The sequence below is a fragment of the Miscanthus floridulus genome, chromosome 10 (assembly GCF_019320115.1).
Source record: "Miscanthus floridulus cultivar M001 chromosome 10, ASM1932011v1, whole genome shotgun sequence".
NCBI classification, from domain to species: domain Eukaryota; kingdom Viridiplantae; phylum Streptophyta; class Magnoliopsida; order Poales; family Poaceae; genus Miscanthus; species Miscanthus floridulus.
The window spans coordinates 70734586-70747150 of record NC_089589.1 but is presented as its reverse complement, the minus strand read 5'-3'; the positions used below and the strand labels follow the sequence as shown (position 1 = coordinate 70747150).

Below are 12565 nucleotides of genomic sequence, written 5' to 3'. Positions count from 1 at the left end.
ATCGTGTTGTTCAGCAGTTAAACGTTGCAACATATATTGTATCCTTATGTTTTCAATATAAAAACAAGAAAACAGATGGAACCAGTAACTGAAGGCGATGAAGCTAGAGCATATCGAGGAGCTCCGACTTGAAAACCTGACCCAAACCCAACCGAAATCTCAGTCTCAAGATGGGCCATTCACCAAGAAGCTTAGTAAGAATGGGAAGTAAAGATGTCACAATGCAGATCGCAACAGCCAGCCATGGAAGTTGCGGAGCCAGAACAGTGTATAAACCAGTTGCGAATGCGGTGGTGGTTGCCATGAAAGCAAACCACATAAGCTTCTTGGTAAAAGACCTGTAGTAAAGCAAGAACTCAAGATCCTCCCATCTTGCTATGACGCATATGAAGGCATCAGCAAGTGAGGAGCACATTGCCAATGCATTAGAGATCAAGAATGCCTTAAACGCAATCTTCCTTGCCATGATGGGAAGCCCCTCGTTTCCAGCATCAGTGATGTATCCTCCAGGCAAAGTGAATGCAGCAGCAAAGGTAATCGTAGCGATGAGGATCGCCACTACGGAAGTGTTGCCTGTGTATGTTTGAGTCAGTGACTTGATATCCTTCCTTGATAAGTTGGTCACTTCATCCTTGGCGTCCTTGAGGAGATTAAAAATAGAAGGAGCACTTTGAGGATCAGCTTTCAGCATGCGCATGGACACTTCATTCTGCTTAAGGTTAAAGAAACATTTTGCATTAGTGTAAATAAAAATGGGAATGGTGCTTGCATTAATTAATATAACACTAATGGAAAAAATGAAAACCTACTACTCCATGGTTTGTTTGTCATGGTTGCAGAAATCCAAATAGTCATTTATGTTTAAAATCTGTCTTTTCATTCCTTCAGAGTGGATCCTAGTTGTTGTTTATGGGAACTAGTAAACTGCGCCTGCGCTTTGGCATTGTTTTCACACTAGTACTAACTAGTCCATCAAGCCATTCTCTCGCATGGGTTAGAATCAATGTTAGTTACTGCTTAATACCTTTAACTAATAAAAGTTACTTATATCAAAATGTATGTTTTTCTTTGTCCATTTTTCTAATACAATAGGTATAATGTATACTCTATAGTCCCTATCTAGTTGTGATAAACTTATCAATTACTGAACATAGCTTAAACTAAATATTTTTCATCCATATCTATAGTTTTAATCTTATTAATTGCTAAAAAAATTTATCCTCAAATAAAGTTGAAATTCTTGTACTTATAATATCTATTCACTACCCCAGATCTGTACATCACTGCCGGTTCAAAAACCCCCTTCACTGCCGGATTTTGAACCGACAGTGGCATACCGGCAGTGATGTGGGGTTGACATCACTGTCAGTTCTTAAAAACCGACACTGATCTACAGACAATAGTGTCGGTTCGTGGCTCCACCCGACAGTGTCTAGTTGAATAACACTGCCGGTTTGTAGTCCCCACCGACAGTGACGTTTGCTTCAAGGGTGTCGGTTCTTGCCCAAACCGGCAGTGTAGATCAAGCCAACACTGTCGGATTATGGCTCAAGCCGGCAGTGTTGATCAAGATAACACTGTCGGTTCTTGACCCAAGCCGACAGTGTTGAGCAAACCAACACTATCGGTTGATGGCTGAAGTAGGCAGTGTTGATCAAGACAACACTGTCGGTTCATGGCTCAAACTGGCAGTGCGGAGCAAGAGATCACTGTCGGTTTATGGCTCAAGCCGGCAGTGTTAAGCAATCCAACACTGTTGGTTCATGGCTCAAACCGGCAGTGTCGAGCAAGAGAACACTGTCGGTTCATGGCTCAAGCCGGCAGTGTTGAGCAGTCCAACACTGTTGGTTCATGGCTCTAACCGGCAGTGATGGTTACGACAACACTACCGGTTTGTTGCTAACCGGTGGTGATGGCCCATTCGTATTTTATTATTTTATAATTTATTTTAATTTATATTTTTTCGTGGGATCGGGTTTCGCTTTATATACGCTACGTAGACGGCAGGTCTATAAATATTAAACATTACAAATGTTACAGTTACAGTTCAAATGTTATATCTAGATCTCGATCCCTCAAAATAAAAAAGAAATATTCTCAGACTTCTTACAATAATCTGGCGAGCCGCTCTGGGCCATACTGGTCCTTGTACTTCACGGATTGTGCAATGGAAAATAGTCCATCTTTTTCTAATACCTCGGCTAAGATGAATTTTGACAGCTCCGATTGTAGTGCGACGATCTTCATCTCTAGCAGCCTTTCATGCTTAAATTTCTTGCGTTGTCGTTCAAAAAAGATGATATCCAAAGAGGAACAGTAAATCATTTTGTTGAATTATTAACAGACATAAATGAAATGGGGATTATACACACCAACTTATCGGCTTCTTCCAATTTCTCGCCGATGTAGCGAAGCATTGCCCACATTACATAAAACCCGCATTCATTGTTTCCCGCCGGCTGTGATAGGTACTTCCCCTCCATTTCGACAACCTTGAATGGGACCGGCTTCCCACCGATATGGCTTCTTCGGACACTGAGCAACATTAAAAGGAGAAACATTAGAAAGCGGGTATGTGTGATTAGAAAATAATATGTTATTAGGATCGCTTACTAATTCAGCACTGACACCAGTGCATCCAGATGATGAAATGGTTTTTTCTTTGAGTCCCACACCTCGAGCAGATTTTTGGCAAGATTAACACAAATGAAGACGAAATGGTTGCTGCAATCACAGAATCCTAATTATCGAATAATCTTAACAAAAAAAGAAGCATAAAATTAAAAGCCGAGAACACATACTCGCAGTTATAGGCTAGAAGTATGTGGGTTTTCTTCTTCATCGTGAATTCGTCGAAAACAGCAATCAATCTCTGTTTCAGGTCTTCCACCTCACATCCATAGAGGCCTAGACATGTCCTCTCATTGACTCGCATGGGGTCCAAGAAGCCTATGTAATCCCATTTGCTTTTTAGAATGTAAAATTTTGCTATACACCTACATAAAATCATGGGAAGTGCTCAAAAGTTAACAATTTGTGTATCGAGAGAGTAGTTAATTGTAATATCGTGCGTGTAGGGTACTTACATAGTCCACAGCGTCAACAGTTGAACATCGAGATCACGTTTCTGGTATAGCTGGAACAAGCACTCCCACTCAACATCGAACTTCTCTTCTTCAGGATAATTGAAAACATGTGGCAAACGGATAATAACCTCAAAACCAAAGTTGTCCATCTCTGTTGCTTGAGCCATGTAATATTCATGTAAATGGCGCATATATGTTGCCAGATTTTTATACTCATGATCATGAACCAAAAAATTGCCCCTTACATACTTCATTGCTGGTGTTGCCGTCCCTTGTACATCATAATAGATGGTCGCGGCCTCTTCCATGGTTAATTCTGGGTTGTCTTCGACGTACTTATGTATATTCCTTAAATCTTTATTGTGTATTTCTTCGTCTCTTGTTGTAGCGTATTTATTCTGTGTTTGCCTTTCGAATTCGGACTTCAACATAAACGAAGGCAATGAGGCACAGAGATTGAAGAAACTAATACAATCTTCCTTCTTGACGTGTGCTGTAAATTTTTCTTCCATCAAGGAGGTAACGCTGCCACTGAACGACCTTTTTCTTTTCTGTTGGTCCACTTTGGGAGCATTAGCGACCGAATCCAAGGACTTTTCTATGACAGCGATGATGTCCTTGATCTTGTTTTGGGCTGAGGTGGAGGAGGAGGAGGATGACAACGAGAATTCTGTTTTCCCGGCGCTGATGAAGATGGAGTCGGACGAGGAGGAGGAGGAGGAGGAGGAGGAGTCTCTTTTCTCGGGGCTGATGAAGATGGAGGAGGAGGAGGAGGAGGAGGAGGAGTCTCTTTTCTCGGGGCTGATGAAGATGGAGTCGGACAAGGAGGAATAGAAGGAGACCTCTGTCTTCTCAGGGGTGATGGCTCCGAATGAGGAGGGGAGTGATCTCTGTTGGGAGATGGTGAGTTATCATCGCAGGTGGGCGAAGACTCGTAGTCGTCCTCATCATCAGAGGACAATTGGTGGTCAAGCTTAATGAAGCGCTTGCGCCAGGCCACTTGAGAGCCCTTGTTATGACCAAGTTTCGGCGTGTCTTCCGCTATGGGGTACTCAATGGGTATCTTGTTATACTTCTTATCAAGTATTCTGTCAATGGTGACGCGAGCATACCCCAGTGGAATTGGGCGGCCATTAATTGTCCCGTCTCCCACAGGCCAGGCCTAGACGAGCGCCACCTTGTCCTTTGTCCATTCCTGACGAATGTACAACCTGACATTGATGGGTTCGGTGATGTCGTCCACTAGATGAGGCACATTCGCCTCTTCTTCATCGAGCGGGGTCGATCCGCAGCTGCTGCGACCCCTAAACTGTGGGCTAAAGGCAGTAGGAGTAGGGTTTTGTGGTACTGCTGACCCCTTGGACAGTAAAATTTGCTCAACTCGTGCTTCAACGGTCGCCTCAATCCGTGCTTCCATTCTGTCTTCCATCTCTTTTAGTCTCCTCAAATACTCTGCCTCATGTTCCTCTCTACCCCTCGAGCGGCTCCGGTAAGTGTTAGATTCTTGGGGGAATGCTAGTTTCCAAGGAACAACACCGGTTCCTCTAGTGCGACCAGGGTGCTCCTTAGTTCCGAGTGCTTGGGTGAGCACGTCTTTCTCCCTATTAGAAGTGCAAGTCCCTTGCCTCACCTCCTCAGTTACCTGGGAGATCCTCTGGATGAGTTCGCTCATGGGTACATTTGAGGAGCTAAAGCTCCCGTCCTCGACGTGCCATACATTTCTCCCCATACAGTATATTACCGATCTGGGCTCCCAATCGGCGATCTCAACCTGAACGCCTTCCTCAGCAAGGCAATCCATCTTTTGAAGTTCTGCTTCAAATTCTGGCATCTTGTTGGCGTAGCCACGAGAGCCGAGATGATGAGGATTCGTTGCTTTCTGCGAATTCTCCTTATTCTTCCTGCTCAGTTCTAAGTAGTCCTCGGATAACCTGTATTCCTTGAAAGCCTGTCAGAAGTCCTTCTGCTTGCTAAATTGTCCACCATCAAAATCTGGCTCTTTATTTTGGAGGACAAAATTCTTATACAATGTCCCCTTGAAATTCTTGAAGCATGTTCCCATGATTTCTTTTGCTTTTTTCTTGACTAACTCCCTGTCATACTCGGCTAGGAAAGTGAAATACTCTGGGATCTTGACATCCCATATGTAATCCTTCTCGCTTTTAGGAACCCTCCACCGGTCATCATCTTTCCCAATCCACTTCTTATACTTAATCGGGATGAAGTCCCTAACAAGTAACCTGAGGATGGTCTTGTATTTGGTCAAAGCTATAGGCGGTGAGAGTGGATCCCCGAATTCATCGAACTCAGTAATGTGCCAGTGTGCATTCCTACCAACAGGAACCTTTGACACGCCTCGCTTGGATCTGGCCTTCCTGCTACCTGAACCCTCTAGCTCCTCGGCCGGTGGAGGCTCCTGCTAGAGACACCAAGTAAGCTATGACCCTCTCAATTGATTAGCGTGTGTGGCTACATAGTGACATGATACCAAAGTTACTTGACCATCTTGGTCATTTTGACCCAGATCAAGCAGGCCGGATGGGGTCCATGGCTGCTCATTCTCACCGACCTGATTGACACCGTCACCGTTTGTCAGATCATGCGGCTCTCCCGTCCCAGCAATATCTACCGCTTCTTGTTGCCGATCAGTTCTTCGGCGACGGGGTAACAGGCGACAATGAGTCATGGCTGTGACACGATCGTGGTTAGTTTTGGCCATGGACAACTACTAATAGCATATGTTCATATATATATAATATGTTTAATGCAAAGTCTAATAATAAGTCCACATATAACAAAGTCAAATAATAGCATATGTTCACCTAAAACAAATTCATTGTTTGATTGACCACATACAACAAAGTCCACCTACTCTTCTACAAAACTAAGCCTACATCAACTTCCAAATAAGAAAAGCGATGACCATAGCCATAAATAAAAGCATGACATCTTTCCAAGACCAATGAGCAATTCTCCTAATCTTCACACCTCCGGCGGGTGGCTTCTCTTCAATATCCAGTGCCAGCAGATGGCCATGGTTTGCATTCATTGGACCATAGTAGGCCGGTTGCCCATGGTTTGCAAGGTAGGCCGGATGACTATAGTAGGCCCTTAAAGCTTCAGCTTCTGTGTTGTATTTTTTATGCAAATTACCAGGGTAGCGATTGACTTGAGCATAGCAATCTTCCTAGGTTCGATAAATCCCAGGCATGTGACCAACATGCACTACATACCATGCCATGGTTGCCTATACATTTAAGTAAATTAGGCATGCGGTAAGTGGTAATGGTAACTCACTGAACAAGAGTTATTATTCAAGTTATATGGCCAAACTAATTCTATTTAATGTTCTTTATCCTTGACATGATAAAAAATTACCTTAATAATTGGACTGTTTATTATTCGGAGATCAATGTGGTTTAGTAATCATACTTGCTGCTGCTGCTGAGCCAATTTTAAAAGTTGTTTTTAACTTTTTTTCTAGAACAAACATCTATAGATGCCTTTTTTAAGCATGCTATACATTCCCCCTAAGATTGAATCCCCAAACAATCAAATATTGCTATAGTGTAATTTGGCGGTCTAGGACTGTGACAACAGGTCTCTGAAAATAGCATTATTTTTAAAATATACTAAAACTTATACAAGAAATAAATAATTTCTTGTAGTATATATAAGAAAATATTAGATGAAAGGTTAAAGCAAAACATCTACAACAGAAAGGAAATAGGCAAGTCATTGTAATTAACCAACATGACCAGTCAAATAAAGTAGGACCCTATCAAAATATTAGAGTTGCATACATTCTTCATCTTTAAAACTATTTAAAAAAAAATAGTTCTATAGGTCTAAAATATATATACTACATCCTCACATCCAAAAACATTGAGCATCGGTGGCACTATAGACTAGACATTCATGATCAAACTGTATGCTAGCATTGCAATAAAGTAGCAGTAACATAAATTATGGCAAGTAAATTATTATATCAAACAATAAGTTGTAGTACTTGGTAAATGAAAAGCCTCTACTGATTCAAGTAAGCAGTTGTGGGACAAATCAGCCAGAAATTCTTATCTAACTCTTACACAAACAGAACACTTAGCGGGCATTTCATCTAACACTTAGCGGGCAGTGAGCCATGCACTCACCGTGTGGGTGGTAAAGCAGCTGTCCGCGGGCGCTCCTGAAGGCCTCGGCGGTGCTCCAGCGTCGGGCAGTGGACGGCATGGGGAGTGCTCCGGCGTGGGGCGGTGCACGGGCATCGGCGTCGAAGAAGAGGAGCGCGGGGCTAGGAACGGCGGCGCGGGGAGCGGTGGACGGTTGCTCCGGCGTGGGGCGGTGCACGGGCCTCAGCGTCGAAGAAGAGGAGCGCGAGGCTGGGAACGGCGGCGCGAGGGGGCGGTGGACGGGTGCTCCAGCGTGGGGCGGTGCACGGGCATCGGCGTCGAAGAAGAGGAGCGCGGGGAACGGTTGGCGCGAGGTTGAAATTTGGATATTTTCAATCCGCGGCGGCCTTTTATACCAGATCTCATCACTGCCGGTTCTAACTAGAACCGGCAGTGATGTACCCCATCACTGCCGGTTCTAACTAGGAACCGACAGTGTTATGGGTACATCACTGCCGGGCCATTCTTTAAACTGGCAGTGATGCAGGAATATAAATTGAAAGAAAATTCAAAAAAATTATGTTGCATCCCTGATTCGAACCGAAGCCTACAAGTTCCAGAGCAGCAGACAAACCATTGAGCTATTACCTGATTTCAAAGAGTTTGAAGGAATTTATTCCTTTGAATGATTATCTGTCCCTGCTTTGCGCGTAGGCCCTTCAACTCCCCGGCCACGCTGGTCGCGCGGTTCCCATGAAGATTGAAGAGCCGTTGTTTACCGAGGAGTCCCCACAAAGAGACGCCGTCCTTGGACTGGTCGCGGCCCTTCAGTTCCCCACGAAGAGACGCCACGTTTACTCCCCGGCCACGCTGCTCGCGCCGGTTCCCAAACGCAGGCGCGCGCGCTCCGTCTTCCCAACGCATGCGCAATGGCGTTCCCAACGCAGGCGCGCTCCGTCTTCCGAGGGGTGGGAGTTATTGCACCGTGATCAGTTCCACCCACAGACACGCCTATATAAGCCAGGCCACCATGCACGCAGTCGGCCGCCATTCCACCACCGCGCGTCAAGAAAGCGAAGCACACCCTTCCCACGCACACCTCGCTTCGGCCCTCGATGACCACCCACCGCCATAATGCCTCGCCGCTTGAAGACAACATGGGCGATGCTGAACCCGTCGTCCTCACGTCGCCCCCCGATGCCTCCACCGACGCCATCGTCCGAATCGGACCTCGAGGCGAACCTCGAGGATGATCCAGACCGTGAGACCGCATCGGAGGAGGAACCGGAACCTCTTCCGGTGGAGGAGGTCGTCTTCAACTCGTTGGAGATGGCTCGGAAGGAGGAGGAGGAGGACCAGCACCTCCGCGCCATCACACAGAAGGAGACCGACGACTGCATCCTAAAGCGTGTCATCGAGATCTCCAAGGAGGAGGAGCGCCGCCACGAGGAAGAGGAGCGCCGCCACCAGGAGGAGGAGGAGCGCCGCCGCCGCCAGGAGCAGGAGACCGAGCGACGTCTCGCGATGGATGCGGAACGGCGCTGGCGCAGGGCTGAGCGAAAGAAGCGTGAAGAGGAGCACCAGCAGCAGGGGGACGACGATGCAGGCAACACCGACAATAATTAGTAGCACTAGTGATTAATCTATGTCTTAGGACAATGTAATAATTTACTGGTGCTCAAAAATTTACTAGTGATTAATCTATGTCGTCGAATCCTTTATTTGATCATCTTCACCTTGGTGCTGAGAAATACCGTGTTGCAGCATGTCTGTGTTCTGGCAGTGATGGGGGTACATCACTGCCTGGCCATTCTTTAAACCGGCAATGATTTCAGTGTAGCGATTACAGCATAAGTAAATTATCTTTTCATCTCCTTTCGAATACCTCCTACTGGCACAACGGTTAAGACCCCGCATCTTAGCCCCCGATACCTGTGTTCGAATCCTGGGCACCCCAATTTTTTTGGTACAATTTTATTATTTATTAAGCGGTGTAAAGGTCAAAAAGACAAAATAAATAAACAAGACACACATCATATACTATCGCAGCAGTTAAGTGTCTGAACTCTATAGTCTGAGACCCGAGCTCAAACCCGAGGGCTGGCACAATTATTTTTTAACTTTTTATATATCACTGCTGGTTTTCAAAATCAACCGACAGTGATAACAAGCATCACTGTCGGTTTTTTTCTCATCACTGCCGGCTTATTGAAACCGACAATGATGTTTATATATATTAAAAAAATTATTTTACATACTGAATAAATAGAAGCATATGTATTCCTATGTCGAAATGGCTTGAAATGTTTTTGGCAAGCTTGTACACCCAAATTAAGACCCCACACAGGATCTTAGGTTTTTATGATCATTTTTTTATTTATTATATTTTTCTCTGTGCCCAATGAGACAAAAGAGGGTGAATTTCATCTTGGACCCAATAGATTTTTTCATCCACCCTCACAGAATTCTTATCCCTATGGCACATTAGAGCCTGTGTAAAAGTTTGGTACCATTCTGGATCTTTTCGTGGGTAGACTCAGTTCAACCTATAATTAAACGGTCTCGTCGCGCGGAAATTCAATTAAACCTCAGAAAGTAGCAAACCATCTCCGAAAAATCCAAAACTTGGTGTTTCCTTCACACGTGGCACGTGCAAGCCTGAGAAAAAGTTTGAGACCAATACAACACCGAAATGCATATGAACCACATAAACCTTGATAACCTATGTGTATAGTCATGGTTCGATGAAAGGGCACATGTACCTCCATGAAGCATGTATACACCGCCTATGTCAAAATAGCTTGAATTTTTTTTGGCAAGCTTGTACACCCAAATTAAGACCCCACACAGGATCTTAGGTTTTTCTGATCATTTTTTATTTATTATATTTTTCTCTGTGCCCAATGAGACAAAAGAGGGTGAATTTCATCTTGGACCCAATAGATTTTTTTATCCACCTCCACAAAATTCTTATCCCTAGGGCACATTAGAGCCTGTGTAAAAGTTTGGCACCATTCTAGATCTTTTCGTGGGTAGACTCAGTTCAACCTATAATTAAACGGTCTCGTCATGCAAAAATTCAATTAAACCTTAGAAAGTAGCAAACCATCTCCAGAAAATCCAAAACTTGGTGTTTCCTTCACACGTGACACGTGCAAGCCTGAGAAAAAGTTTGAGACCAATACAACACCGAATGCATATGAACCACAGAAACCTTGATAACCTATGTGTATAGTCATGGTTCGATGAAAGGGCACACGTACCTCCGTGAAGCATGTATACACCGCCTATGTCGAAATGGCTTGAAATTTTTTTGGCAAGCTTGTACACCTAAATTAAGACCCCACACAGGATCTTAGGTTTTTTTGATCATTTTTTTATTTATTATATTTTTCTCTGTGCCCAATGAGACAAAAGAGGATGAATTTCATCTTGGACCCAATAGATTTTTTATCCACCTCCACAAAATTCTTATCCCTAGGGCACATTAGAGCCTGTGTAAAAGTTTGGCACCATTCCGGATCTTTTCATGGGTAGACTCAGTTCAACCTATAATTAAACGGTCTCGTCGCGCGGAAATTCAATTAAACCTCAGAAAGTAGCAAACCATCTCTGGAAAATTCAAAACTTGATGTTTCCATCACACGTGGCACGTGCGAGTCTGAGAAAAAGTTTGAGACCAATACGACACCGGAATGCATATGAACCAAAGAAACCTTGATAACCTATGTGTATAGTCATGGTTCGATGAAAGGGCACATGTACCTCCGTGAAGCATGTATACACCGCTTATGTCGAAATGGCTTGAAATTTTTTTGGCAAGCTTGTACACCCAAATTAAGACCCCACATAAGATATTAGGTTTTTCTGATCATTTTTTTATTTATTATATTTTTCTCTGTGCCCAATGAGACAAAAGAGGGTGAATTTCATCTTGGACCCAATAGATTTTTTGATCCACCCCCACAAAATTCTTATCCCTAGGGCACATTAGAGACTGTGTAAAAGTTTGGCACCATTCCGGATCTTTTCGTGGGTAGACTCAGTTCAACCTATAATTAAACGGTCTCGTCGCGCAGAAATTCAATTAAACCTCAGAAAGTAGCAAACCATCTCCGGAAAATCCCAAACTTGGTGTTTACTTCACACGTGGCACGTGCAAGCCTGAGAAATTTTTTGAGACAAATACGACACCGGAATGTATATTTCTAGTTGCCCAACAAATGTTACACAAATTACATGCATGACAATAATTAAACACACAAAGCCGTACATATTAAAATTAGAATCTAATTAAACTACGACCTTGAAAACCTACTAAATAAACATTAATTACCATCAGAATCACTGCCGGGATCGATCGGGCCACGCACACTAACATGCCTCTGTAACAATATATGGTAATTGATGTCACGGATTATGTATCCGCTTGTATCGATGAAGTCCAATGCCTATATGAGTGCACTCTCTCGTGCCTCACAATACCGAAAGAATGGTCGGTCATAGATGTAACCTACTGAACGACCACTGCCCCTGTTAGTAATCCTTATACAGTACTGGCGTCCTTTTGTAGTGAGCTGGCCGAGGTTTCCATTGCAGAACTCCCAATCATACCCGAGTTGCTCCGTAGCTTGGTCTAGAACAGCCCACAAGCCACATGCAGCATAGGTAAGGTCCTGTAGCGCAATCTGCATATGGAGAAAAAGAAAAAAAATTAGAGAATGTTATTACAATATTAAACAACAAATAACCACGACTCAGGTATAAGTGACCATTTTACCACATCCACATGGTTGTAGCTCGCAAACCATTCGCTTGCTTGCGGGACAGGGATATCACTAGCATTCAAAGCAAGTGCCTTGAAGTGCGAGAAATCAGGCACATCATAGCAAATACGTCGAAGTGCCTCTAAACAAATGCGCACGGCAGTTAATTGGGCGCTTATCATGTCCGAGCTCGGTATTCCGGTCCCGTGGATATGGTTCCGATGATTTGAACCCCTCACAGGGATGAAAAAACTGAGTTCACACGTCCATAGCCGACCACTTGCATTAGATGTCATGTTCTCGACGATGTCCGAGATAAAGAACCAGCTAAGTGCTGTTCGCAGGCAATCTATTGGGGATATAGTCTGCGACATATATATGCATGCAACAATGATATTAAACTAATTACAGTTATTTGTTAGCATAAAAAAACAAAAGATGTTGGAAAATATTTTATACAATAGCTGGAATAGGGAACCGTGGAATGGCCACGTTAGGAGCGAATGGCTCATCGCTAGGGTGGAAACCTGGTTCTTGTGGTGGGGGAGGTCCGTTGTTCATACCACCTGATCGATAAAATGCAAAAAAAAATATGAACTTAAAA

The 12565-nt window shown here is 43.9% G+C and overlaps 1 pseudogene; it reads right to left on the bottom strand.

Annotated features, from left to right (window-relative positions):
* LOC136484844 (ankyrin repeat-containing protein ITN1-like) overlaps positions 1-12565 on the bottom strand; it is a 51334-nt pseudogene continuing 38769 nt past the window's right edge.